A 27,189-nucleotide genomic window follows, 5' to 3' on the forward strand; every position below is an offset into this window, starting at 1 on the left:
TTTAGCAAAGATATATTCAGCAGGAATAAATTTAGAATGCTGATATCCAACACTCTTAAGCAACCCACAGCACAAAGATGAAGGAATACTGGGCTAAGCTCACCAGAGTTAGTCCAAGGGGCCTCAACAAAACAAGAAGACTCATTTAACAAGATACCATAGTTTAATAAGATAACCAGCAGGGAAAGTCTTAAGTCTTAATTGAGCAGTACATCACGGCATATGGACAATAAAGAGCTTTAGAACGCACTGGAGAAGGAAGAGCGGCTGGTCAGATGTCTAAAAACTCGAAAATGTCTAATGCTGAGTGTCAAAAGGCTTGTTGGGAGCGTCTGAGCGCTTCTCCTGTCGCAGTGCTGGAAACATCTCAAACCCGCACTAACTTGACACCTGCTCCACTGCAACAAAACGTGTGGCCTGCGACTACCATATAGCTGCAATTGTTCTTTTAATTTATGGTTTGCGGAGACCCCGAGGTGCTGGAATTTTGCTCCGCAAGAGTTCTTTTTCATGGCGGCAAATCTACCCTTGGCAACGTATTTGAGCACCAGTTTGAGAGGGGGTATGGTCTGAGTCACTCAGTCCGGTAGAAGATAGTTCCGTACCGGTAAGCAATTTTATTTCATGACATAATTCCTTCTTCCCACACTGAAAATAGTACGCAAAATGCCACTTTTCCGCTCTGCAGTTGCTTTCCGCACTGTTTTATTACAAATTGCCTCTGATTGGTTGAGCTCCGTTTCACATTAACGTTAACACGGATAGATCATGAATCAATGAACACCAAACTTAACCGTGTTGAATTGTTTCTCCGCCAGATTGCAGCACTGTAGTTCCTTACTCATCTACACAAAATGACGTCTCTGTCTTCCCAGGCGACACCTCGAGTAGTATAATAGGACAGTTCTGCCGCCGCCTCCGCCGCAATGCTCCCAGTGGCCCCCTCCGCCTCCGCCTCAAGGGTGGCCCTCCCAGTGACCCCCTCCGCCTCCGCCTCACGGGTGGCCCTCCCAGTGGCCCCCTCCGCCTCCGCCTCACGGGTGGCCCTCCCAGAGGCCTCCTCCGCCTCCGCCTCCCGAGGGGCCTTCCCAGAGGCCTCCTCCGCCTCCCGCGGGAAATTTGAATTTGTAAACAAAGCCACGTGCTTTTTGACAGCTGTCATCGACAAAAACGCATCGCTAACCTCAGTATTGCCATCTTGACGGGCTTAAACCTCAGTAGTACCAACTTAACCTCACAAGCGCGAGATTTGAATTTGTAAACAAATCCACGTGTTTTTTGACAGCCACGTGCTTTTTGATAGACAACAACGCATCGCTAACCTCAGTACTGCCATCTTGACGGGCCTAAACCTCAGTAGTATCAACTTAACCTAACTAGCGCGTGGTAAACAAATCCACGTGCTTTTTTGACAGCTGTCATCCGCCATCTTTAAACCACAGAGCACTGTGCTGCCCTCTTTATCGCAGTAGCTGCAAATTCGTCACCTGTCATCCGCAATGCTGCCATCTTAACGGGCCTAAACCTTAGTGCTACCAACTTAACCTCACTAGCGCGAGATAAACAAATCCACGTGCTTTTTTGACAGCTGTCATCCGCCATCTTTAATCTATAGAGCACAGTGCTGCCCTCTTTAGCTACTTACCTTTGAAATATGGTGGCGGATAATTTGAAAAATGCTTTTTGACAGCAGCCATCTTTAATCTAGAGAGCACCGCGCTGCCCTCTTTAGCAAGATACCTTTGAAATGTGGTGGCAGGCAATTCCACACGACAGCAACCATCTTTAATAAAGAGAGCACCGTGCTGCCCTCTATGTGGTGGCGGCAATTTGAAAAATTCTACATGCTCTTGTTTGGAAACAAACTCACGCGCTTTTTTGACAGCCATCATCCGCCATCTTTAAGCAACAGCACGTGCTTTTTGACAGCTGTCAGCGACAACAACGCATCGCTAACCTCACTGCTGCCATTTTGACGGGCCTAAACCTCACTAGTGCCAACTTAACCTAACTAGCGTGAGGTAAACAAAGCCACGTGTTTTTTGACAGCCACGTGCTTTTTGACAGACAACAACGCATCGCTAACCTCAGTACTGCCACCTTGACGGGCCTAAACCTCACTAGTGCCAACTTAACCTCACTAGCATGAGGTAAGCAAATCCACATGTTTTTTGACAGCCACGTGCTTTTCGACAGATTTGTAAACAAAGCCACGTGCTTTTCGACAGACAACAACGCATCGCTAACCTCAGTACTGCCATCTTGACGGGCCTAAACCTTAGTGGTACCAACTTAACCTAACTAGCGCGAGATAAACAAAGCCACGTGCTTTTTTGACAGCTGTCATCCGCCATCTTTAAACACTGTGCTGCCCTCTTGCGTCACCTGTCATCGGCAGTGCTGCCATCTTGGCGGGCCTAAACCTTAGTGCTACCAACTTAACCTCACTAGCTCGAGATAAACAAATCCACGTGCAGCTGTCATCCGCCATCTTTGAGCATCGTGCCGCCCTCTTTAGCTACTTACCTTTGAAATGTGGTACATCATCCGCCATCTTGCATCCGAAACCTCAGTGCTGCACTCTATGTAGTGACGGCAAATTCCACGTGCTCTTGTTTGGAAACAAAGCCACGTGCAGCTGTCATCCGCCATCTTTGAGCATAGTGCTGCCCTCTTTAGCTACTTACCTTTGACAGTTGTCATCCGCCATCTTGCATCGCAAACCTCAGTGCTGCCCGGTGGCGGCAAATTCCACGTGCTCTTGTTTGGAAACAAAGCCACGTGCAGCTGTCATCCGCCATCTTGGATCACAAACCTCAGTGCTACACTCTATGTGGTGGCGGCAAATTCTAAATGCTTTACAAACCTATGCCCTTTTTTGACAGCTGTCATCCGCCATCTTTAATCACCGTGCTGCCCGGTGGCGGCAAATTCCACGTGCTCTACAAATCAACATGCTTTTTTCTGACAGCTGTCATCCGCCATCTTTAATCACCGTGCTGCCCGGTGGCGGCAAATTCCACGTGCTCTTGTTTGGAAACAAAGCTATGTGCAGCTGTCATCCGCCATCTTTAATCACCGTGCTGCCCGGCGGCGGTAAATTCCACGTGCTTTACAAACTCACGCGCTTTTTGTCAGCTGTCATCAGCCCAGCAATTCTCTTTCTATATAATAATTTCGTGTGGCTATTTCTGGCCAAGTGCAGTCTAAGAAAATAAATCCTAGTCTTGTTACATCAGGAAGGGTAACTAGCTAAATCCTGGTCTTTCAGCGTCAGGAAGGGCAACCGGTCGAAAACAATAGTGTATGACGTGAGAGGCTAGATACTACCAGTTTTGCATCAGGAAGGGCGACTAGTCTTAAAACAAATTCTTGCGATTTTAAATCTTAGTTTTGCGTCAGGAAGGGCATCCGGCTGTAAAACAATAGTTCATGATTTAAAATCTAAGAAGTGCATCTAGCTGTAAATCTCCGATCCCCGTCTTAGAAGTTGTAAAACAGATTCTTAATCCGAGTTGTCAGGAAGGGCAACCGGTTGAAAACTATAGTGTAAGAGGATAGATACTGCTAGTTTTGCGTTAGGAAGGGTAACTCAACAAATTCATGCGATTTAAACATATTTTTATTCCCAAGAGAATCGAACCCGAGACTACTGGGTGAGAGGCATGCACACTGTAGGCTATAGGTTTGTTCTACAGTCCTTGAAGTATCGGCACAGTCATTCTGAGCGAGTTGTGGAATGCATGTGTTAGCTGAAATTGTACACGTATCTTCCGGCTGTAGTAGTAACCTTGAACGAAGACACGGTGTGCTGATAAGCGACTTGTAACTCACGAACGTCTTCTTAGCTGAGTAGCATTCAGCCCATGTAAGCTCTTAAAACACAGTACTAATTAAGGTTGTAAAATATTCTGAAATAGTCCTCCTCTGTAGTGTAGTAGTTAGTGTGATTAGCTGCTACCCCCGGAGGTCCGAGTTCGATTCCCGGCTCTGCCACGGAATGTGTAGCATTTAGCCTATGTAAGTTCCTAACGTAAACAATCATGATTGTACGGAGAGGTTAAAACACACACAGTGTCAGCATATAGCACACCCCTATCGAAAGAGCCTGCGCGGTGCCGGCATGTAGGCTTCTCCTGATGAAGGAGCCTGCACAAAGTTTAACGTCCCCATCAACAGCCCTTACTTAATGCTGGCTTTTTTGCACCCCGCCTCTTAGATCATACACCATAGTTTTACGACCGGTTACCCTTCCTGACTAGGATTTTAAATCGATAACTAGATATCCCGACATAGCCTACTCCCACCGAAGAAGCCTGCACAAGGCTGATTACCTCCATCCGACAGATGAATCACCATCAACGACTTGTACTCAAAATCATTTTCGAAGGAGTCTACATAAGGTTTAACGTCCCCATCAACAGCCCTTACTTAATGCTGGGTTTTTTGCACACCCCGCTTCTTAGATCATACACCATAGTTTTACACGACCGGTTGCCCTTCCTGACTAGGATCTTAAATCGATAACTAGATATCCCGACATAGCCTACTCCTACCGAAGAAGCCTGCACAAGGCTTATTGCCTCCATCCGACAGATGAATCACCATCAACGTCTTGTACTCAAAATCATTTTCGAAGGAGTCTGCACAAGGTTTAACGTCCCCATCAACAGCCCTTACTTAATGCAGGCTTTTTTGCACACCCCGCCTCTTAGTAGTTTTACACGACCGGTTGCCCTTCCTGACTAGGATTTTAAATCGATAACTAGATATCCCGACATAGCCTACTCCTACCGAAGAAGCCTGCACATAGCTTAACGCCTCCATCCGACAGATGAATCACCATCAACGTCTTGTACTCAAAAATCATTTTCGAAGGTGTCTGCACAAGGTTTAACACCCCCTATCAACAGCCCTTACTTAATGCTGGCTTTTTTTTTGCACACCCCGCCTCTTAGATCATACACCATAGTTTTACACGACCAGTTGCCCTTCCTGACTAGGATTTTAAATCGATAACTAGATGTCCCGACATAGCCTACTCCTACCGAAGAAGCCTGCACATAGCTTAACACCTCCATCCAACAAATGAATCACCCTCAAACACTCTTCAATCATTCTCGCTATTTCGCAAGATAGCGGGTTCGAACTGGAAGCTGTAAAAATAGCAAATGCTAGGCGAGGGACCTGCGCGATCGTCATAACATGATCTAGCTAGATGCCCTTCCCGACGGCATAAGTTGCCAGGATTTGAATCGCGTACCCTGACTAGAAGAAGCCTGCACATAGCTTCACGCCTCCATCCGACAAATGAATCACCCTCAACACTCTTCAATCATTCTCGCTACTTCGGAAGATAGCGGGTTCGAACTAGAAGCCGTGAAAAATAGCAAATGCTAGGCGAGGGCGCCTGCGCGATCGTCATTACATGATCTAGCTAAATGTAGTTTTAGCTCAATACCTACAGGTAAGGAATACCGCGTATGTAGCTTAGTATCCTCGAGAAGTCGAGGATCGCACGCTAACTTTCCAAGGCTCGAACTCTTAAATTCTGACACCTCGGCATCAACTGGAGGTTCGATTCCGGCTTAAATACATCAGCCTGCGGGACTACAGGAAAGCTCTTGTTGCATAAACACTTCGTTCCGACTGTACTGCAGTTGTCAGCGATTTTTTCACATCCGCTTGGTAACAAGCAGCATATTTACTCGCTGCAGTCTGCGCGAAGTGCTCACAGTTCTCTGTATGCGTTTATTACGTACACACATCTCCCGTCTGCTGTGAATATTATTCTTCAGCCTTTATCTTAAGGTAAGGTAGAAATGTTAGTTACTTTTTTTTTGCAAAGCAACTTCTACACTAGACATCTACATTCATATATGTTTGTTCTTTTTAGGTACCGTTCGAAAGTACGCATTTTATTCATCCCAGTAACAGTCTGCAGCACGTGCATTTTTTTAAAGGTATGTTTTCGAACTTTGAGTTGTAAAGATAACTAGGTTAGATGATGTACCCTACACTACATTCATATATGTTTCTTCTTTTTAGGTACAACCAGAATATTATCATTCGAGTTTCAGGCTTGAAGGCACGCATTTTATTCATCCGAGTAACAGTTTGCAGCGCGAAGATTTTAAGGTATGTCCGACCTCTATTCGTTGAAACTTGGTTTCTTCTAAAACATCGTAACTTTAGTCTATTGATAAATAGTTGTTCTCTTTAATCCTCACGCTATAGACGAGGTATAATTTCAAACACGCGCACATAGCTATGTCTGTCCTCAACAGGCTGAAAATTGGTTTCTTCTAAAACATCGTAACTTTAAGCTATTGATAAATAGTTGTTCTCTTTAATCCTCACGCTATAGACGAGGTGCGCACATAGCTATGTCTGCCCTCAACAGGCTGAAACTTGGTTTCTTCTAAAACATCTTAACTTTAAGCTATTGATAAATAGTTGTTCTCTTTAATCCTCACGCTATAGACGAGGTATAATTTCAAACACGCGCACATAGCTATGTCTGTCCTCAACAGGCTGAAAATTGGTTTCTTCTAAAACATCGTAACTTTAAGCTATTGATAAATAGTTGTTCTCTTTAATCCTCACGCTATAGACGGGGTGCACACATAGCTATGTCTGCCCTCAACAGGCTGAAACTTGGTTTCTTCTAAAACATCGTAACTTTAAGCTATTGATAAATAGTTGTTCTCTTCAACCCGCATACTATAGACGAGGTATAATTTCAAACACGCACACATAGCTATGTCTGCCCTCAACGGGCTGAAACTTGGTTTCTTCTAAAACATCGTAACTTTAGTCTATTGATAAATAGTTGTTCCCTTTAATCCTCACGCTATAGACGAGGTGCGCACATAGCTATGTCTGCCCTCAACAGGCTGAAACTTGGTTTCTTCTAAAACATCGTAACTTTAGTCTATTGATAAATAGTTGTTCTCTTTAATCCTCACGCTATAGACGAGGTATAATTTCAAACACGCACACATAGCAATGTCTGACCTCAACAGGCTGAAACTCGGTTTCTTCCGAACATCGTAACTTTAGTCTATTGATAAATAGTCGTTCTCTTCAATCCTCATGCTATAGGCCTAACTCACAGCCATGTCCAACCTCTATACGTTGAAACTTGGTTTCTTCCGTAACTTTCACCTAATCTCTTTCGGTCGTTCTCTTTTCAGATGTTCCCCTGCTGCGAGGAATGTAATGTAACGTTTGCAAGGCGTGATAACTTCATGCGCCATATGAAATCAAAACACCCTAGCATAACATCTGCTTTATGTAAAGTTTGTAGTGTGTATTTCGCTAACGTAGTGCGATACGAGGCTCACTTAGCAGAGGTACATCAAATATCTACTTGCCCTCAGGTAGTAGTAGGGAAAAAGCGTGCAGCTACTGATGTAGCTGTAGAAAGTACTAGTAGTAAAAAACCTAGAAAAAATCATGAACTTCAAACTATTCACTGCGAGCACTGTAACACTGATGTACCATCTACGCATTTTCAGGGACACTTACGGAGTAATGCACATAAAAATAATGCGTGTAGAATTGGTAGTAACGCAAACATCGAGGAAATTAATACAGCATTTAAAAGTAGGATTGCTAGTTACCGAATTCGCACCAGTCAAATGTTTCAGAGCACTTCAAACTTTTTAAATTGCGTTCAACCGGGTGTACAACAGCTTCTTGCTAAATCTTTGTCCAATCATAATTTATTTAAACTTAATTTTGAACTTTTCGCCTTTTACATTAAAAGCACGGATGAATCCGAAATAACGGACATTAAATCATTTAATACGAAGAATTTTGTCATAAGTCAGTCGACAAATTTTGGTGATGTACTTAGGGATGTCTCTAACATTATTTCAACTAAGAGCGAGGAATTTCAGGAAAAGGAATCAGGGTGGGCTTTAGTTGAAATAATGTATCTAGAAGTTAACATCAATAAGTACAATCCCATGCGAGGTTCATCGTACATCGAGCTGCCGACACGGATTCAGCAAAGAAAAGCTGTTGTAAACATCCAAAACAATGACGAGGCATGTTTTGCATGGGCGGTGATGTCGGCTTTAAATCCTGCTAAATCGAATGTAGCGAATAGAACATCATCGTATCCACACTATTCAACGCAACTAAATTTCGATAGTATAGAATTTCCTGTACAGTTAAAAGATATTAAGCGCTTTGAGGAACTAAATAACATTAGTATTAATGTGTATGGTGTAGAGAAAAAGTCTGTAGTAGGTCCTCTGTATTATACATGTCATAAGAAGAGTACTCATGTTAATTTACTCTATATTGAAAACAGTGAAAATAGCCACTTTTGCTGGATTAAAAATCTGAGTAGACTTGTTAGCAGTCAGTTGTCAAAACATGATGGTAAAAAGTGGCTATGTGATGGATGCTTGCAGTATTTTAAAACTGAAGATCAGTTAACGAAGCACTCCAAGAATGACTGCAATCATGTACGTACAGAGATACCTACTACAGGCAATAATGTTTTAAAATTTACAAATTTTCACAAGCAGATGTGGGTACCGTTCGTGATTTATGCAGACTTTGAAGCCATCCTCACGCCATGCAACACATGCTCACCTAATCCTGACAACTCTTTCACTAATACTACGCACATGCATGTCCCGTATAGCTTCGCGTATTACATCAAGTATAGTTACGATAGTACGCTTAACAAGTTAGAGCTGTATCGAGGACATGATGCTGCTAAAGTATTTTTAGAAAGACTTGAAAGTGATGCAGTTCGTCTCGGTCGTATTCTGAATAGTAATATTCCTATGAAGCCACTCACCAAAATTCAGTTAAATGATCATGAACGTGCTACAAAGTGTAGCATTTGTGATGGGGGATTTTCAGAAAATGACCCTAAAGTTTTTGATCATGATCATTTAACTGGTTTCTACAGATGTGCCGCTCATTATAGCTGTAATCTTAAGTATAGAGTTCCTAAATTTATCCCTGTAATTTTTCATAACTTATCTGGTTACGACTCTCATTTCATCATTTCACAATTTGGAGCTTCAGATGAAAAAGTAGATATAATCCCTCAGAATAAAGAGCGGTACATTGCGTTTGCAAAGTCTGTAAAAGTAGATGCTGAGCATTCTATAAAACTGAGATTCCTTGACTCGTTTCGCTTTATGGCGAGTAGCCTCGATAAACTTTCTAGTCATTTACAGCCTGAACAATTTACGGAAATTCGATGCGTTTTTCCCGAAGAAGCGCAGTTTAATTTACTTCGGCGTAAGGGTGTTTTTTGTTATGAATATCTCGACTGCTTAGACCGCCTCGAAGAACGCGCCTTACCATAGAAACAATCCTTTTACAGCTCGCTGAATTCAGCAGATATTAGTGATAATGACTATTTACATGCACAACATATCTGGGAGCAGTTCCACATTCAAACGCTAGGTGAATACTCCGATTTATATTTAAAGACAGATGTACTTTTGTTAGCTGATGTTTTTGAGAATTTTCGCTGTGTTTGCATGAACACCTACAGCCTTGACCCATGTCAGTATTTTACTGCACCTGGGTTAAGCTGGGATGCTATGCTAAAACACACACAGGTGAATTTGGAACTGCTGACTGATATTGATATGGTGCACTTTATAATATCATCTATTCGAGGTGGTCTAAGTCAGTGCAGCGGGCGGTATTCGAAGGCGAATAATAAGTACATGCCGAGTTTCGATTCTAGTCAGGAATCTCGGTATATCGTTTACCTCGATGCTAATAATCAGTATGGGTGGGCGATGAGTCAGCATCTACCGGTGAGTGGTTTCCGCTGGCTAACGCAGTGCGAAATTGATGCTTTACAGCCACACGCTCTAGGTGATGAAGCTGATAAAGGCTATTTCCTCGAAGTTGACTTACAGTATCCTAAAGAGTTACACACTTCTCATAATGACCTACCGTTCTGCCCTGAAAATATGAAGCCCCCGTACATTACATCAACGACGAAAATGCTCATTGCTAATTTGTGCGATAAATCTAAGTATATCATTCATTACCGAAATTTAAAACAGTGTTTGCAGCAAGGTTTGAAGTTATCCAAAATTCATCGCGTACTAGAATTTAATCAGTCACCGTGGCTAAAGCCATATATCGATCTGAACAATAATTTAAGAACGAATGCGGTTAACGAGTTTGAAAAAGATTTCTACAAGCTCATGAATAACAGTGTGTTTGGTAAGACTATGGAAAATGTTGACAAACGCGTTGATGTAAAATTGATTACAAACTGGGATAATATTAAGAAAAGGTATAGTGCTAACTATTTAATAAGCAAACCAAATTTCCACAGCTGCACCATCATACATGAGAATTTAGTTATTATACAGATGAATCGTGTTAAGGTTAAGTATGACAAACCTACCTACGTCGGCTTTGCAGTACTTGAATTGGCTAAAACACTCATGTATGAATTCCATTACGATTATATAATGAAGAAGTACGCGCATAATGCGCAATTGCTCTACACAGATACCGATTCGTTTATTTATCAAATCAAAACTGATGACTATTAGAATGATATAAAGCCGGACTTGGGTAGGTTTGATACAAGTAACTATCCTGCAGATAATCAATATCATCTACCGCTAGTGAACAAAAAGGTTCTAGGTAAAATGAAAGATGAATGTGCTGGGAATATTATCGATTCATTTGTAGGTACTAAATCCAAGTCATATTGCATAAAACTCTTAAATGAATTACAAATAAAGAGATTGAAGGGGGTTAAAAAGAATGTCGTTCAGAATCAGCTAAGTTTTGAAAACTATAACAATTGCATTAAAAGTAATCCGCCTGTTTTGCATAAGCAAATGTCTGTCATTAGAAGCAAGAAGCACCAGTTGTACACTCATTTAATTAGTAAGGTAGCCCTTAATAGCGATGATTGTAAACGGTTTGTCATTCCAAATTCTACCAACACGCTAGCCTGGGGGCATAGTAGTATTGATAGGTACTACTTTACATAAACATTATGCTAGAGGTGTGTACTTACGTTACGCTGTCTTACATCACAATTCACTGTAGGGGAGAGGTACGCTGAGAGCGTAGTACGGCAAGTTTAAACTTGTACATTCAAGAATTGCATCGAGAAGTACGCAGACATCACTAGGGTAAAATGATTCAAGATAAAACTTGTACATACAAGATGTAAATAAATAATGTAGAATTGGCATATTCTTTTATTTTAGGTTAGGTATTACCTTCCTCCCGCTCCTTATTTGCAAGATAGAGTTTTTGTTTATTACTCATAGAAGAAAGAAGGTGATGAGCAGATTCGTAAGTATAGTATCGTCTAGTTCGGTAAGTATCTCGAGAGCAGAATTTTTTGTCAAAAAAGCACGTAGCTTTGTAAAGTACGTGGAATTTGCCGCCACCGGGCAGCACTGTTCTCTCTGGTGGCGGATGACAGCTGTCAAAGGTAAGTAGCTAAAGAGGGCAGCACGGTGATTAAAAATGGCGGTTGACAGCTGCACATGGCTTTGTTTCCAAACAAGAGCACGTAGAATTTGCCGCCACCGGGCAGCACGGTGATTAAAGATGGCGAATGACAGCTGTCAAGTTTATCTCGCGCTAGTTAGGTTAAGTTGGTACCACTAAGGTTTAGGCCCGTCAAGATGGCAGTACTGAGGTTAGCGATGCGTTGTTGTCTATCAAAAAGCACGTGGCTGTCAAAAAACACGTGGATTTGTTTACAAATTCAAATCTCGCGCTTGTGAGGTTAAGTTGGTACTACTGAGGTTTAGGCCCGTCAAGATGGCAGTACTGAGGTTAGCGATGCGTTGTTGTCGATGACAGCTGTCAAAAAGCACGTGGCTTTGTTTACAAATTCAAATTTCCCGCGGGAGGCGGAGGAGGCCTCTGGGAAGGCCCCTCGGGAGGCGGAGGCGGAGGAGGCCTCTGGGAGGGCCACCCGTGAGGCGGAGGCGGAGGGGGCCACTGGGAGAGCCACCCGTGAGGCGGAGGCGGAGGGGGCCACTGGGAGGGCCACCCGTGAGGCGGAGGGGGCCACTGGGAGCATTGCGGCGGAGGCGGCGGCAGAACTGTCCTATTATACTACTACCTCGTATGATGGCCACCACGCCAGAGTCCAGAGCTACAGTACCCCAATAATTGTTAGCCACGTCACAAGGGGAGTTTTAGTACCTCAGGATGGCAGCAATCACACAATGACGTCATACTGTGATCAGACTCTTGTTACTAGCAGTGGCGAAGCTATTAGTTAATTAATGGGTAGGCAGGAAATCTTACCTTAAAGTTTCTTTTCGAGGAGTTCCATAAGTTGAGTTTTCTTGGTTGTAAAATGGTCTATAACACGATCCTTCAATACTTGATCACTCATCAATTCCTTCACAAGCATTTTCTCGATAGAAATGGTACTAAGACTGCTGAGTCTTTCAATGTTCATTGAATTACGCAGAATTGTTTTTATCCTCTTCAGAGTGATCATACTCCTTACAGAGGAAGCCGTGTTTCTTTTTGCTAGCGGCTTTACGTCGCACCGACACAGACAGGTCTTATGGCGACGATGGGATAGGAAAGGCCTAGGAGTTGGAAGGAAGCAGCCGTGGCCTTAATTAAGGTACAGCCCCAGCATTTGCCTGGTGTGAAAATGGGAACCCACGGAAAACCATCTTCAGGGCTGCCGACATTGGGATTCGAACCCACTATCTCCCGGATGCAAGATCACAGCCGCGCGCGCCTAACCGCACGGCCAACTTGCCCGGTACAGGAAATGTTAATATTAAATGAATCAATTTGATTCTTCCTCATACACTGGTTCGAGGTCATTGAGGACAATATAATGTAATTTTTTTTGAGGGGACAAATGTGTTTTCTATATCGGAATAAATATTAATCAATTCATTTTCCAATCTTTCCCTATTAAAAAGGGATAAGTGTTCATAAGACTGCTCAGTTTAATAGCAGGGAAGCTCTCTTTGTAAACTATGAACTGATTTGGATCTAACAACTCAACAAACCGGATGCTTTCAAAATCGCCAAACCGTATTTCCATTTGCATAATTAAGGTGTCACCACCAAACAAAACACACGTGTAACGAAAAAGGTTATTGGTTTCGGAACAGGCTGTTAACCACGAATATCGTGTATACCAAGAAAATTGAAATTTTCTCGCTACTTTACCGTCAAAATAATTAATAAGTTAATAACCAGATTAGGCATACATCTTTTGTATTTGGATTCACACTTTTCTTCGTAAGTCCAAGATGAGAACGGTTTATGTTTTAAAGAGTTCAAAAGACTCGTTAAGTTCCCGAAGGGGCTACATCACATATCATTTCAACGCGATTTTCAACCGGATGACGTCAGTCTCGTTTTACGCAACTAACAGTCCATGTCTGAATTGTTACAAATAAAGCCAATAACCTAATGCACGGATTTCCCACTAATTCCAAAGAAAAGCACACACTTAACAATAGGGTACCGCTACTTCTTTGTCACCTTCGCGCTGGGAGTTACTACGCTCTCAAATAACACATGAGGCTTGCCTCTCTGGGGTCTAGAATTTTAGGCGAGAGGAGAGCGGGTGGTAAACCTACCTTCCCTCCACCACCCCGCGCCAGTCGTCAAGCTGACTGAAGGGAAACAAAACAAAAAATCCTGGGTGAGACAACTTACAGACTGCCTCCCAGTCAGAACAAGTGGTCTGCTGTCGCCATCTAGCGGGGCGATCAGCGAAGCACATCATCTGCTGTCATCTTGTAACACATATAAAAGAGATTATTGTTGATTTAACACAATAACAACAGCAGATAAATTTGTTACGATATTTATGTTTAATCGTATTTCATAGGGTAGGCATTGCCTCAAATGACTCCAAGTAGTTTCGCCACAGGTTATTAGATACATTTACTATGAGATATCGTGCACTATCATCGCAAGTGTTGTCTAGAAATTACTACTAAATTGTTTTCATTCCTCCCCTGAAGGGGGAAGCGGGCATCCTAGACAGTGACGCCGTCTGTCAGACCAGGAGATTTAACATGGCAAAGGAGATGTTCAGATACGATGAGAGGGTTAGCGGCCACGGCCTATATTAGGAAGTGTTGTGAAAATGGAAAACCACGGAAGACATTCTCAGAACAGCCGATGGTGGCGACCAGCCCTTCTCCGTCTGGTCGGTCGGAGTACAGAGCTGTAGGACCACGGACCAGCTGTGGCAACCTGTAGACCCTCTGTGGGTGGGGCTGTAGAATGACACCCATGGTATCCCCTGCCTGTCGTAAGAGGCGACTAAAAGGGACCCCAGGGGCTCTGAACTTTGGGAGCGTGGGTTGATGACCACGGGTCCCTTAGCTGAGTCCTGGCATTGCTTCCACTTACTCGTGCTAGGCTCCTCACTTTCATCTATCCTACCCGATCATCCTCGGTCAACTCTTGTTCTTTTCTGCACCCGACAGTATTAGGTATTGAGGCCTAGGGAATCTTTTATTTTCACGCCCTTCGTAGCCCTTGTCTTTCCTTAGCCATACCTTCATTTTTCGAAGTGTCGGATCCCTTCTATTTTCTTCCCTCTGATTAATGTTATATAGAGGATGATTGTCTAGTTGTACTTCCTCATAAAACAACAATCACCACCACCACCACTACCAACCAGCACCACCCCCAGCTGTATGTCAGGAAGGTCGGGAAACACTGCTCTTATGTAATATGTAGTGACGGACAAAATGTAACATTTCATATTATAAAGCAGGCTGCTACGGTATGAGAACAAGGAATTTTACAATTTATAATGTGTTGAATCAATTCGCACAATTATTTCGATATCTTGGAGTGCTCTTCAGGGACGGAATAACTTTCGACTCACATAAGACAATGAAAGAACTACGTAGTAAACTCTAGTCTCTTGCATCCTCTCCATTGCTTCAAGCTGGTTCTGAACACGTTAGTTTGTCGTACGTTACTGTGCCTTTTCCGGATGGTACTGTAACATATCGCCATATGCCACATATTATTATGAGTAACACACAGGGTTCATTAAAAAATGGATTATTGCATGTAGGAGGAAAATGGCTGTTAGGAAGCTATACTGCGCCTAGTTAGAGTGAAGTCGGTACCAAGTCATGGATAGACGGACATTTTTCGACGTGTAGGCGCGGAGGTTCTGTCCGCTGGTTAACATTTTCAACCAACCACGTGCTGGAGTGGGGAGAACCGAGCTTCCGGAGCTGGCAAACTGCAAGCGAAATGGAGACAACTTGACCCAACCTGGTATAATATTTCATTGGAATCTGTCAGATAATATCCGTTACGGAGCCATATTCCACAGTTTATTCGTATGGAGAAAATGAGACTTGAATTGTCATAATGTCTGTGAATAATAACATTGTATAATTATGCCTGTTTCATGTGTATTACGTTCAAACCGATAGCCTGATTTGAACTTGTTTTGGAGGTGGGACCGGAAGGCGAGGATTTACGAGGCGAAGTTTTTTGGCAGGACGGAGGAAGGTGGTTGAAAAAGAACTTGGAAAGGGGAAGCCGCGCCATGTTAGAAGCTCAGTTTGTTTTAATTATGGTGTTTTAATTCATGTAAAAACAATGATCTGATCAGTTACCTCTGCCTAAAACATTCGTAATTGAGTAGACACCAAGGTGCGGGCTGGTGATAAACGCTCTGAGTTGCTAATCTTTGACTGTGAGTGATCCATTCGTTATTTGCGATTAATCTCACGCATGTGCATTACTTTATTAGCGATAAACGTTCCGGGTCGCGCGTGCGGTTCGCGGGTATGGCGAGTGTGTTTCGTAATTAATTTTGCCGCTGTGAAAGACTGATATCTGCCCGGGCTTTGTGCCCTTAATTTAATGGTGCATAATTTGAACTATAAATTTTCACGCCGGTTGTAGCTAATCGCAGCCTATCATTAAGGGCGGAATCTATGTGCACGGGCATTGCTAAGCGGTGAAGAAGACGAGTTCCAGTACGACCACATTGCAGGGGGTTCCGGCACCTTCAGGACAATCATGGCCGCCATTGGATTTCAAAGGACGATGCTTCAAATCCAGGAGACCGCTGCTATGTCAGGCTAAGGCCTGGATGACAATAGCGGTCATGTGAGCGCCGCTGGTGGTACCTGTCGCCAAAGCTAAGTTTTCTAATGTCCTTTAGCATGCTGTAGTCATCAAAGATACACTAGGCAGATTAGACTTTTCATGTAAATAATTTTAAATTCATTTTTGAATGTCAGCCCGTGGAGGCTTTTGTTTACTTAAATATTTATTAACGTAAATATGTTCAGAGCTAAGTGCATGATATAGCTTGGGACGTTTGCATTTAAGTTAGATAGATGGGTTTAAAGGGATGAGATAGCGTAGATACAGGTGTGTTGTAGTTTAGTTTTATATTTATTTTTGTCTTTCAATTGTGTGCTTCATGTTATTTCATTTGTGGTAGAGAATCGATATCTAGAGTCCTCACACGGCCATGAAGCTATTTGCCTCTAATGTCGCGCGGGTACGAGCTTAGGTTTACAGAATTAGAACGGGGGCTTTTCCTTGGTTTTATTATCGGTGCATGCGGCATGTTTTTTTTTTAGACGCCCCCAATGTGATGCGCAGCAGAGTTGTGATCAACGTTGATTGAATTAAGATCTTTTAATATGCAGGGAAAGCAGATTCCTGGGACCATTTAGGGTCCCGGGCTCGGCGCAACATGACAACGCCCACCTATCGGAATTTTTATCCCGATAGATTTACCATGCAGTGCATACTTTTATTTATTCACAGGTATCTGGAGTGTGTGATTTTATATTTCTGTTTGTCTATTGTTTTATGCCATGTGTCGAAGTGTTGTATATATAACCAACGTTGATTAATATTTTTATTTATTTAGCTCGTAAGCTAAATTTCTGGTCGACGGTCTTTTGAACCGGTCTAATTTGCATATGGCTCGGGACCATATTTAGAATCTGTGGTTTTGGATTGGGGTGTAATGCGATGCCTGAACCAGACATGTTTGTTGTTTTTTTAAAAAATCCTAATTGGTCTGTTTCGGAGTGTGTATATATCGCGTTTAATTTGCCTATGAGTGTATTATTTGATAATATGGCATCATTGAGACAGTTTATATATTGCAGCCCTCGGGCACGGGCTTAGAAAACTTGGCCGCGGCGAAAAACCATTTGAATGTAACATCATCGAAGTATTCAGTTTTCTTTTAAAAAAAAATTACTTTGTTTGATCATTATCGGGCGATACCCGAATTTATGTTACTTGTGTTAATTTTTTTGATGTATGGTCGCTCGTAGCGCGACACATTTTTCTTTCTGTTTGATCCTTTAGAGGTCGTCTTTTCAATTTTCATTTTTAAAATCTAGTTTGAGTTTAGTGTGATTGACATTTATGTTTTAGCCGAATAAATCCATCTCATCCCTTATATGTTGCGTTCTTATTCACTAAATAATGTAATCGTAACTCCTGTCCATATACTTTTCCAGTATAGTTATGTTTGACATTTTTTTCTTGTAGCCTATTTTACCGAACGTACCACGCGCATCTTACCGCTGAGTTTAGCCCCATTTTCGGACAGGATACGGTTCAGTACCTTCTGTCAAATTCCTAACAATTCCTTCAAGACAGTGACGAAATGGATTGAATGCACACTTTAAAAAATTCTCCAGCTTCCATCTGATCTTCCTGCTATAAAAGGTTCAAGGGTCTTGGACAGTAGCGGCGCTAAAAATCTCACCCCCTCGCCCGCAATAATTGAAAATGGGCCCCTCGTTTCCTGATAAGGAAAGTTAAGAGCTTGTTTCGTAGTCTAGCGGTATAATTTGTAGGAATATGTGGAATTACCACTACACCTGAATTTAGTACATGTGGAATTTAAAAGAAGAATTGCGCCATGTCATACAACGCAGCAATTGGCCATAAATAGTTGATTGTTATGCATTTAAAAGGCCTGATTGGTCTAAATCTATATATATACACTGACTGACAGAGCAAATGCAACACCAAGAAGGAGTGGTCAGAACTTTATGCCAATTGCAGGGTAGACTGACGTCACTGAGGTATGTTCATGATGTGAAATGCGCCGCTGTGCTGCGCACGAAGCGAACGATAAATGGGACACGGCGTTGGCGAATGGCCCACTTCGTACCGTGATTTCTCAGCCGACAGTCATTGTAGAACGTGTTGTCGTGTGCCACAGGACACGTGTATAGCTAAGAATGCCAGGCCGCCGTCAACGGAGGCATTTCCAGCAGACAGACGACTTTACGAGGGGTATGGTGATCGGGTTGAGAAGGGCAGGTTGGTCGCTTCGTCAAATCGCAGCCGATACCTATAGAGATGTGTCCACGGTGCAGCGCCTGAGGCGAAGATGGTTGGCGCAGGGACATGTGGCACGTGCGAGGGGTCCAGACGCAGCCCGAGTGACGTCAGCACGCGAGGATCGGCGCATCCGCCGCCAAGCGGTGGCAGCCCCGCACGCCACGTCAACCGCCATTCTTCAGCATGTGCAAGACACCCTGGCTGTTCCAATATCTACCAGAACAATTTCCCGTCGATTGGTTGAAGGAGGCCTGCACTCCCGGCGTCCGCTCAGAAGACTACCATTGACTCCACAGCATAGACGTGCACGCCTGGCATGGTGCCGGGCTAGAGCGACTTGGATGAGGGAATGGCGGAACGTCGTGTTCTCCGATGAGTCACGCTTCTGTTCTGTCAGTGATAGTCACCGCAGACGAGTGTGGCGTCGGCGTGGAGAAAGGTCAAATCCGGCAGTAACTGTGGAGCGCCCTACCGCTAGACAACGCGGCATCATGGTTTGGGGCGCTATTGCGTATGATTCCACGTCACCTCTAGTGCGTATTCAAGGCACGTTAAATGCCCACCGCTACGTGCAGCATGTGCTGCGGCCGGTGGCACTCCCGTACCTTCAGGGGCTGCCCAATGCTCTGTTTCAGCAGGATAATGCCCGCCCACACACTGCTCGCATCTCCCAACATGCTCTACGAGGTGTATAGATGCTTCCGTGGCCAGCGTAGTCTCTGGATCTCTCACCAATCGAACACGTGTGGGATCTCATTGGACGCCGTTTGCAAACTCTGCCCCAGCCTCGTACGGACGACCAACTGTGGCAAATGGTTGACAGAGAATGGAGAACCATCCCTCAGGACACCATCCGTACTCTTATTGACTCTGTACCTCGACGTGTTTCTGCGTGCATCGCCGCTCGCGGTGGTCCTACATCCTACTGAGTCGATGCCGTGCGCATTGTGTAACCTGCATATCGGTTTGAAATAAACATCAATTATTCATCCGTGCCGTCTCTGTTTTTTCCCCAACTTTCATCCCTTTCGAACCACTCCTCCTTGGTGTTGCATTATCACTGTCAGTCTGTGTAAAATAAGAGTTTTGTCTGTACATTGCTCAGAATTTGAAAATAATTGTATTTATATATCGGTCATGTCCACAGTAACAAGAAAATGCATTTTTTACTTTTCCGTAATTTCTGTCTGTCTGTCTGTCTGTCTGTCTGTCTGTCTGTCTGTCTGTCTGTCTGTCTGTCTGTCTGTCTGTCTGTCTGTCTGTCTGTCTGTCTGTCTGTCTGTCTGTCTATCTGTATGTACACGCATCACGAGAAAACGGGCTGAAGAGAATTTAATGAAAATTGGAATGTAAAGTCGGGTGATGAACTGCTACAATCTAGGCTATACATTATTTTAATCACGCCGAGTGAAATGGTAGTTTAGGGGAAGGACTGAAATTTAATTCTCAAATATTTATGTTATTAGTGGTCGTGTCTTAATGAAAATCGCTAGACAAAGATGGGAAATAAGTCGCTACAATATAGGCTATACACGCTGAGAAAAATGGTAGTTTAGGGGAAGGCCTAAATTTAATTGTCAAATATTTATTTTATTACTGGTCATATCTTCACGAAAATTGGTATGCAAAGTCGGGGAATAGGTCGCTGTAATCTAGGCTATCAATAATGCTATTCACAGTGAGTGAAATGGTAGTTTAGGGGAAGGCCTGAAATGTAATCTATATATAAAATAAGTGTTTTGCCTGTACATTGCTCAGAATTTGAAATGAATGGTATTTCTGTATCTGTCATGTCCATAGTAACAAGGAAATGCATTTTTTACTTTTCCGTAATTTGTGTCTGTCTGTCTGTCTGTATGTATGTATGAATGATTGTACACGCATCAATAGAAAACGGCTGAAGAGAATTTAATGAAAATCGGTATGTAATGTCGGGTGATGAACCACTACAAGCTCGGCTATAAATTATTTTATTCACGCTGAGTGAAATGGTAGTTTAGGGGAAGGCCTGAAATGTAATTGTCAAATAAGTTATTTATGTTATTAGTGGTCGTATCGATAAATCTATATATATATAAGAGTTTTGTCTGTACATTATTCAGAATTTGAAAAGAATGGTATTTCTGTATCGGTCATGTCCACAGTAACAACGAAATGCATTTTTTACTTTTCCGTAATTTCTGTTTGTCTGTCTGTCTGTCTGTCTGTCTGTCTGTCTGTCTGTCTGTCTGTCTGTCTGTCTGTCTGTCTGTCTGTCTGTCTGTGCACGCATCACGATAAAACGGCTGAAGAGAATTTAATGAAAATCGGTATGTAATGTCGGGTGATGAACCACTGCAATCTAGGCTACAAATTATTTTATTCACGCTGAGTGAAATGGTAGTTTAGAGGAAGGTCTGAAATGTAATTCACAAATATTTATATTATTAGTGGTCCTATCGACAAATACTACACAACAAGTTATATAGTATTATTTCCGATCATTTATGTCTTATAAAGTTTTACCGTACTGGCTATGATAACTGAGATATTCATGAATTTTGGTTTTTGTTGCTAAGTCCATATCAGCGCCCAGTCACGAGGAAATGGGTGAACAGAATTTAATGAAAATCGGTATATAAAGTCGTGGATTAGGAAACTACAGTTTACGCTATAAATAATTTTGTAAGACGCCCTAATATCAAAGAGTCGAAAGAAAACTAAATGTGAAGGCCTACAATATAGAAAGCTCATAACATTGATCAAAAATAACATCACATTGACCATTGTTTGTTGTGATGTATTTTGTATCATCTGTCGCCACTCATCTCCGATAGATGGGATTACTACTGTATACCGAGGGTTTTTAAATTTGCTTTACGTCGCACCGAAACAAGATACGTCTTATGGCGACGATGGTATGGGAAAGGGCTAGGTGAGCGAAGGAAGTGGCCCCGGCCTTAATTACGGTACAGCCCCAGCATTTGCCCTCGATTTCCGAATTCACTTTACGGTACAGTTCCTGGTCCGAAGTTGTGCGAAATTCTCTATGGTTCTCAGGTTGCATATCGTATTTCTGACCACTGGCGAGGCGTTCTGACATTGATGCTTCCTCCCTTAATACCTGTCCCATCGAAAAGTGTAAAATGGCTCCTTAGTTTTTCCCGTTGCCCACCTTGAATTGACATGCACGACATGTCCCACGGGACTTGAATTAAAAATTTAATTTTTCATAATTATTTGCGTTATTATCCGTCGTACAGTAAATATGTACATGGCATAAAGGAACAGAAATAACATATTCTTAAACGTTTGTTGTATACAGTCTTAACGAAAATATTTGAGAATAATCTATATAAATAAAACTGTAGGGGGTCTGCTGTCTGTAATTTCTTTTGTTTCGCCAATTTTTCAGATATTTATCCGTTTTAGGTCAACTCAAGACCGAATCGGTGGTTTTTACGTTTCGCGTCTGTTTGTTTGTCTGTCTGTTTGTCTGTTCCACCATCACGTCGAAACGGCTGGATAGATCTCAACCAAACTTCATAATTAGAGTATACTCCTCCCGGGGAAGGTTTCGATGTGCATATCATTTTAAAATCTTTGAATACTCGAGGGGTTTATAGGAAAACCAGAATGGTTTTTCCACCATCACGTCGAAACGGCTGGATAGATCTCAACCAAACTTCATATTTAGAGTATACTCATCCCGGAAAAGTTTTCGATATGTATGTCATTTTAAAATCATTGAATAGACGGGGGGTTTATACGAAAACCTGAATGGTTTTTCCACCATCACGTCGAAACAGCTGGATAGATCTCAACCAAACCTCATATTTTGAGTATACTCATCCCAGGGAAGGTTTCGATATGCATATTATTTTAAAATCCTTCAATAGAGCGGGGGTTTATAGGAAAACCAGAATGGTTTTCCTCCATTTTCTCTTATACTATTGATTTTCTGTAAACTTCGTTTACCGTACGTGAAACCTCTCTTCATTATAAACAACTTTAGTTATGTTCATAATTTACCTTACTCTTCACATGACGGAGAAATTTACAATTTTCCGCTGGTATCATGCTCTACATTGAGTGACCGACAGACCGAGAACGAACCTACAGGTTACCATGGCAACGTCTCTGACTGCATGTCAGCAGGGAAGTAACGTATTGCCATTTTCCTCATCATGCTTTTAAATTCGTGGTTGTTCCTTGGGTAGAAGGCAAGAGAGGCGTCAATCGCCCTATCTGCGGGATATTGGCGGAATATCGTTGGATGTTATAACCGCCCTCGAATAGATTAAGTAATAACACCATTAGTCATCTTCTTATTATTTGTTTACCTAAGAATCACTGGACCTAAATTTATCCTCTGTTACCGCTTTATTATATCCATAACTCACACTAGCATAATTTATTGAGGGGCATTTGATTTTCCAATACATTCACTTGGCATTTACATATTTGTCGTTATCCGGCTGTCCTCAGTTATAATCCATTTTCTATTACTTTCAACTTTCTTAACTGTATTATTTTCTTCCTTAATTACGCCGTATGTACGCGAGTGCTACAAACTACTGGATGTATTTCCACCAAGACTCGTATTTAGAACTAGCGAATGTACCCGTGCTTCGCTACGGTATTCTACATTGTATTCGAATATCGAAGTAAATAGTGTACATGCAGTAAATAACATTGTTTTAAAATTGCATGTCTCTTAGCGTTATCCGAGAAAGAGCATGGGTAGGTCCCCGTACGTTGTTTCCAATGTAAAGTGTTTGTTACGGATCTGTGATATAACGGCAGGCTCACTTGCCTACTGGCATTTACAATCAAGTTGGGAAGTTTACATTATAATTGCAGGCCCCATTGCCTACAACGCGGACAGAATCGATTTGGGGAGTTTTCGTTAAAATGGCAGCCCCCCTTTCCTACTTCCAGACAGATTACAGTTGAGGAGTTTCTATTATAATGGTAGGCAATTACCCTACTATCACTCGAAATTGAGTTGTGCAGTTATCATTATAATGACAGGCCCCTTTTCCTACTGCCAGCCAGCGTACTGCCAGTCACACCAAGTTGGTGAGTTTCCATCAAAATAGCAGGCCACTATGCCTAATGCCAGTCACATTTTAGATTAGGACATTTCTTTATAATGGCGGGCACCCTTGCCTACTGCTAAACACAATCGGGTAGGGGAGTTTTAAACAAAACTGCATGCTCACTTACCTTCTGCAAGTCAAATCGAGAAGGGAACTATTCATTACAATTGTAGGCCTTCCTTCCTAATGACAGTTACACAGGAGTTGGAGAAGGAACCCTTTCCTACTGCCAGTCAAAGTCGGTCTGGGGAGTACTGATTACAATAGCAGACCCACCCTTTCTCGATCGCTAAAAATCGACATCAGTGAATATATATAGATCGACATACGAAAGTATATGCGTGTTTACAGTATTGAAGACCTTCATTTACAGATTAACTGCTACAAAACGTACGTCATATCGACAAAGGATTACACCATAAGACACGCCGGATTTAGTGGCCTAAATGGCTGGTCCTCTGATATGGCATCTATTCTTGGGTCAGATTGAGTTAGAAACCTGGAACAGGGTAAAGGTTTTGTAAGATTATCTCACATTACATATGGCTACTGGGTGGGCCAATTTTCGTGAAGAGTTTGATGATTCTGTATTTCATATAAGTAATTGAAAGTATGAATTATGCATGTGAAAATTCCAAATTGACTTAACATCGATTAATAGAGAAAAATCAAACGTAAAAGGGATACAGATACGGCAAAAAGTCATAAGACCAAGGTTGTAGATCATTCCAAATTGAACGGAGATTGTGCAATCCGTTATGTGATAGGAATTTCCGAAGGTCTGCACCAAAATTAAAATTGCCTGCATATTTCGATATTCTTCGGGGATAAAAGATGAAAAATTTAATGATATAGGATTTTTCTATTCGTTACAGGCTAAAACGTATAATTTTGTCAAATTTCATTTATCTTCTTATTCTTCTGGCAGATTATGCCACAATGTGGATTTTGGGCGAGGCGGGTAAAAATTAGGACTTTCAGGAAACTAAACCAAAAATTATGGAGATGGTTATTATTACCCCTTAAACGGAAAGCTGTACGTAAATTTCGCCAAAATAGTAGTGTAGAGGCACACAGTCGTTACGATTTGATTTATATAGATAAGTAATCTGCTCCATGTAAAACACCTTTTGGGCTATGTCCGCTGGACTTAACCTGCAAAAGTGACCATTCATGATATCTCCCTTATTAATCCTCCCGACGAAAAAATGCACATGAAAAAAAAAGGTTTAGAGGTGCAATTCCATCAGGTTTGGTCGATTTCCAGTCAGGTTGGTCTTGTTCTGTATATATTGTGGAAGAGTAAAATCACCATTTGTGTTCCCTATAAACCGCCAGTCCATTCCGGAACATGAAATGTTATTTACGTTTAAAACCTACCTTTGGACAGGTGGATGCTAAATATAAATTTCGGTTGGAATGTCTTCAGTAGTTTTCAAGTTGTAAGGAATACGCTTTACACGCACCCGCTCGTGAGTCAAGTCCGATGGGACTTGTACAGAAAAACGGTCCGTTAATGATATCTCCCTTATTAATCCTCGTATCGAAATGATGCACATGAGAAAAAAGGTTTAGAAATTAATTTCTACCAAGGTAGGCAGACTTCCATAAAGTTTGGTTGTGTATATTTTTTGGAAGTGCAAAATCACTGTTTCGGTTTCGTATAAACCCCCAGTCAGTTCAGGGATTTAGAAACAATATTTACCCTAAAACCTATCAAGGACAGGTGTATTCTAAATACGAATCTTGGTGGAAATGCATCCAGTAGTTTCTAGCACTCACGTACGTACGGCGTAATTAAGGAAGCAAATAATACAGGTAAGAATGTTGAAACTAATAGAAAATGGATTATAACTGAGGACAGCCGGATAACGACAAATATGTAAATGCCAAGTGAATGTATTGGAAAATCAAATGCCCCTCAATAAATTATGCTAGTGTGAGTTATGGATATAATAAAGCGATAACAGAGGAGAAATTTAGGTCCAGTGATTCTTAGGTAAACGAATAAGAAGATGACTAATGGTGTTATTACTTAATCTATTCGAGGGCGGTTATAACATCCAACGATATTCCGCCAATGTCCCGCAGATTAGCCGATTGACGCCTCTCTTGCCATCTACCCAAGGAACAACCACGAATTTAAAAGCATGATGAGGAAAATGGCAATACGTTACTTCCCTACTGGCATGCAGTCAGAGACGTTGCCATGGTAACCTGTAGGTTCGTTGTCGGTCTGTCGGTCACTAAATGCAGAGCATGATACCAGCAGAAAATTGTAAATTTCTCCGTCATGTGAAGAGTAAGGTAAATTATGAACACAACGAAAGTTGTTTATAATGAAGAGGCGTTTCACGTACGGTAAACGAAGTTTACAGAAAATCAATAGTATAAGAGGAAATGGAGGAAAACCACTGTGGTTTTCCTATAAACACCCCGTCTATTCAAAGATTTTAAAATTATATGCATATCGGAACCTTCCCCGGGATGAGTATACTCTAAATATGAAGTTTGGCTGAGATCTATCCAGCCGTTTCGACGTGATGGTGGAAAAACCATTCTGGTTTTCCCATCAACCCCCGTCTATTCAAGGATTTTAAAATGATATGCATATCGAAACCTTCCTCGGGATGAGTTTACTCTAAATATGAAGTTTGGTTGAGATCTATCAAGCCGTTTCGACGTGATGGTGGAAAAAACATTCTGGTTTTCCTATAAACCCCCCGTCTATTCAAAGATTTTAAAATGATATGCATATCGAAACCTTCCCCGGAATGAGTATACTCTAAATACGAAGTTTGGTTGAGATCTATCCAGCCGTTTCGACGTGATGGTGGAAAAACCATTCTGATTTTCCTATAAACCCCCCGTCTATTCAAATATTTTAAAATGATATGCATATGGAAAACTTCCCCGGGATGAGTATACTCTAAATATGAAGTTTGGCTGAGATCTATCCAGCCGTTTCGACGTGATGGTGGAAAAACCATTCTGGTTTTCCTATGAACCAGAAGGATTCAAGGATTTTAAAATGATATGCATATCAAAACCTTCCCCGGGATGAGTATACCCTAAATATGAAGTTTGGTTGAGATCTATCCAGCCGTTTCGACGTGATGGTGGAACAGACAAACAGACAGACAAACAGAAACAATTTTATTTATATAGATACACCTGTCCTTGATAGGTTTTAGGGCAAATATTGTTTCTAAATCCCTGAACTGACTGGGGGTTTATACGAAACCGAAACAGTGATTTTGCACTTCCACAAAATATACACAACCAAACTTAGTGGAAATCTACCTACCTTGGTAGAAATTAATTTCTAAATCTTTTTTCTCATGTGCATCATTTCGATACGAGGATTAATAAGGGAGATATCATTAACGGACCGTTTTTCTGTACAGGTTCCATCGGACTTGACTCACGAGCGGGTGCGTGTAAAGCGTATTCCTTACAACTTGAAAACTACTGAAGACATTCGAACCAAAATTTATATTTAGCATCCACCTGTCCAAAGGTAGGTTTTAAACGTAAATAACATTTCATGTTCCGGAATGTACTGGCGGTTTATAGGGAACACAAATGGTGATTTTACTCTTCCACAATATATACAGAACAAGACCAACCTGACTGGAAATCTACCAAACGTGATGGAATTCCACCTCTAAACCTTTTTTTTTCATGTGCATTTTTTTCGTCAGGAGGATTAATAAGGGAGATATCATGAATGGTCACTTTTGCAGGTTAAGTCCAGCGGACATAGCCCAAA

Source organism: Anabrus simplex, chromosome 1 (genome assembly GCF_040414725.1).
Source record: "Anabrus simplex isolate iqAnaSimp1 chromosome 1, ASM4041472v1, whole genome shotgun sequence".
Lineage (NCBI taxonomy): Eukaryota > Metazoa > Arthropoda > Insecta > Orthoptera > Tettigoniidae > Anabrus > Anabrus simplex.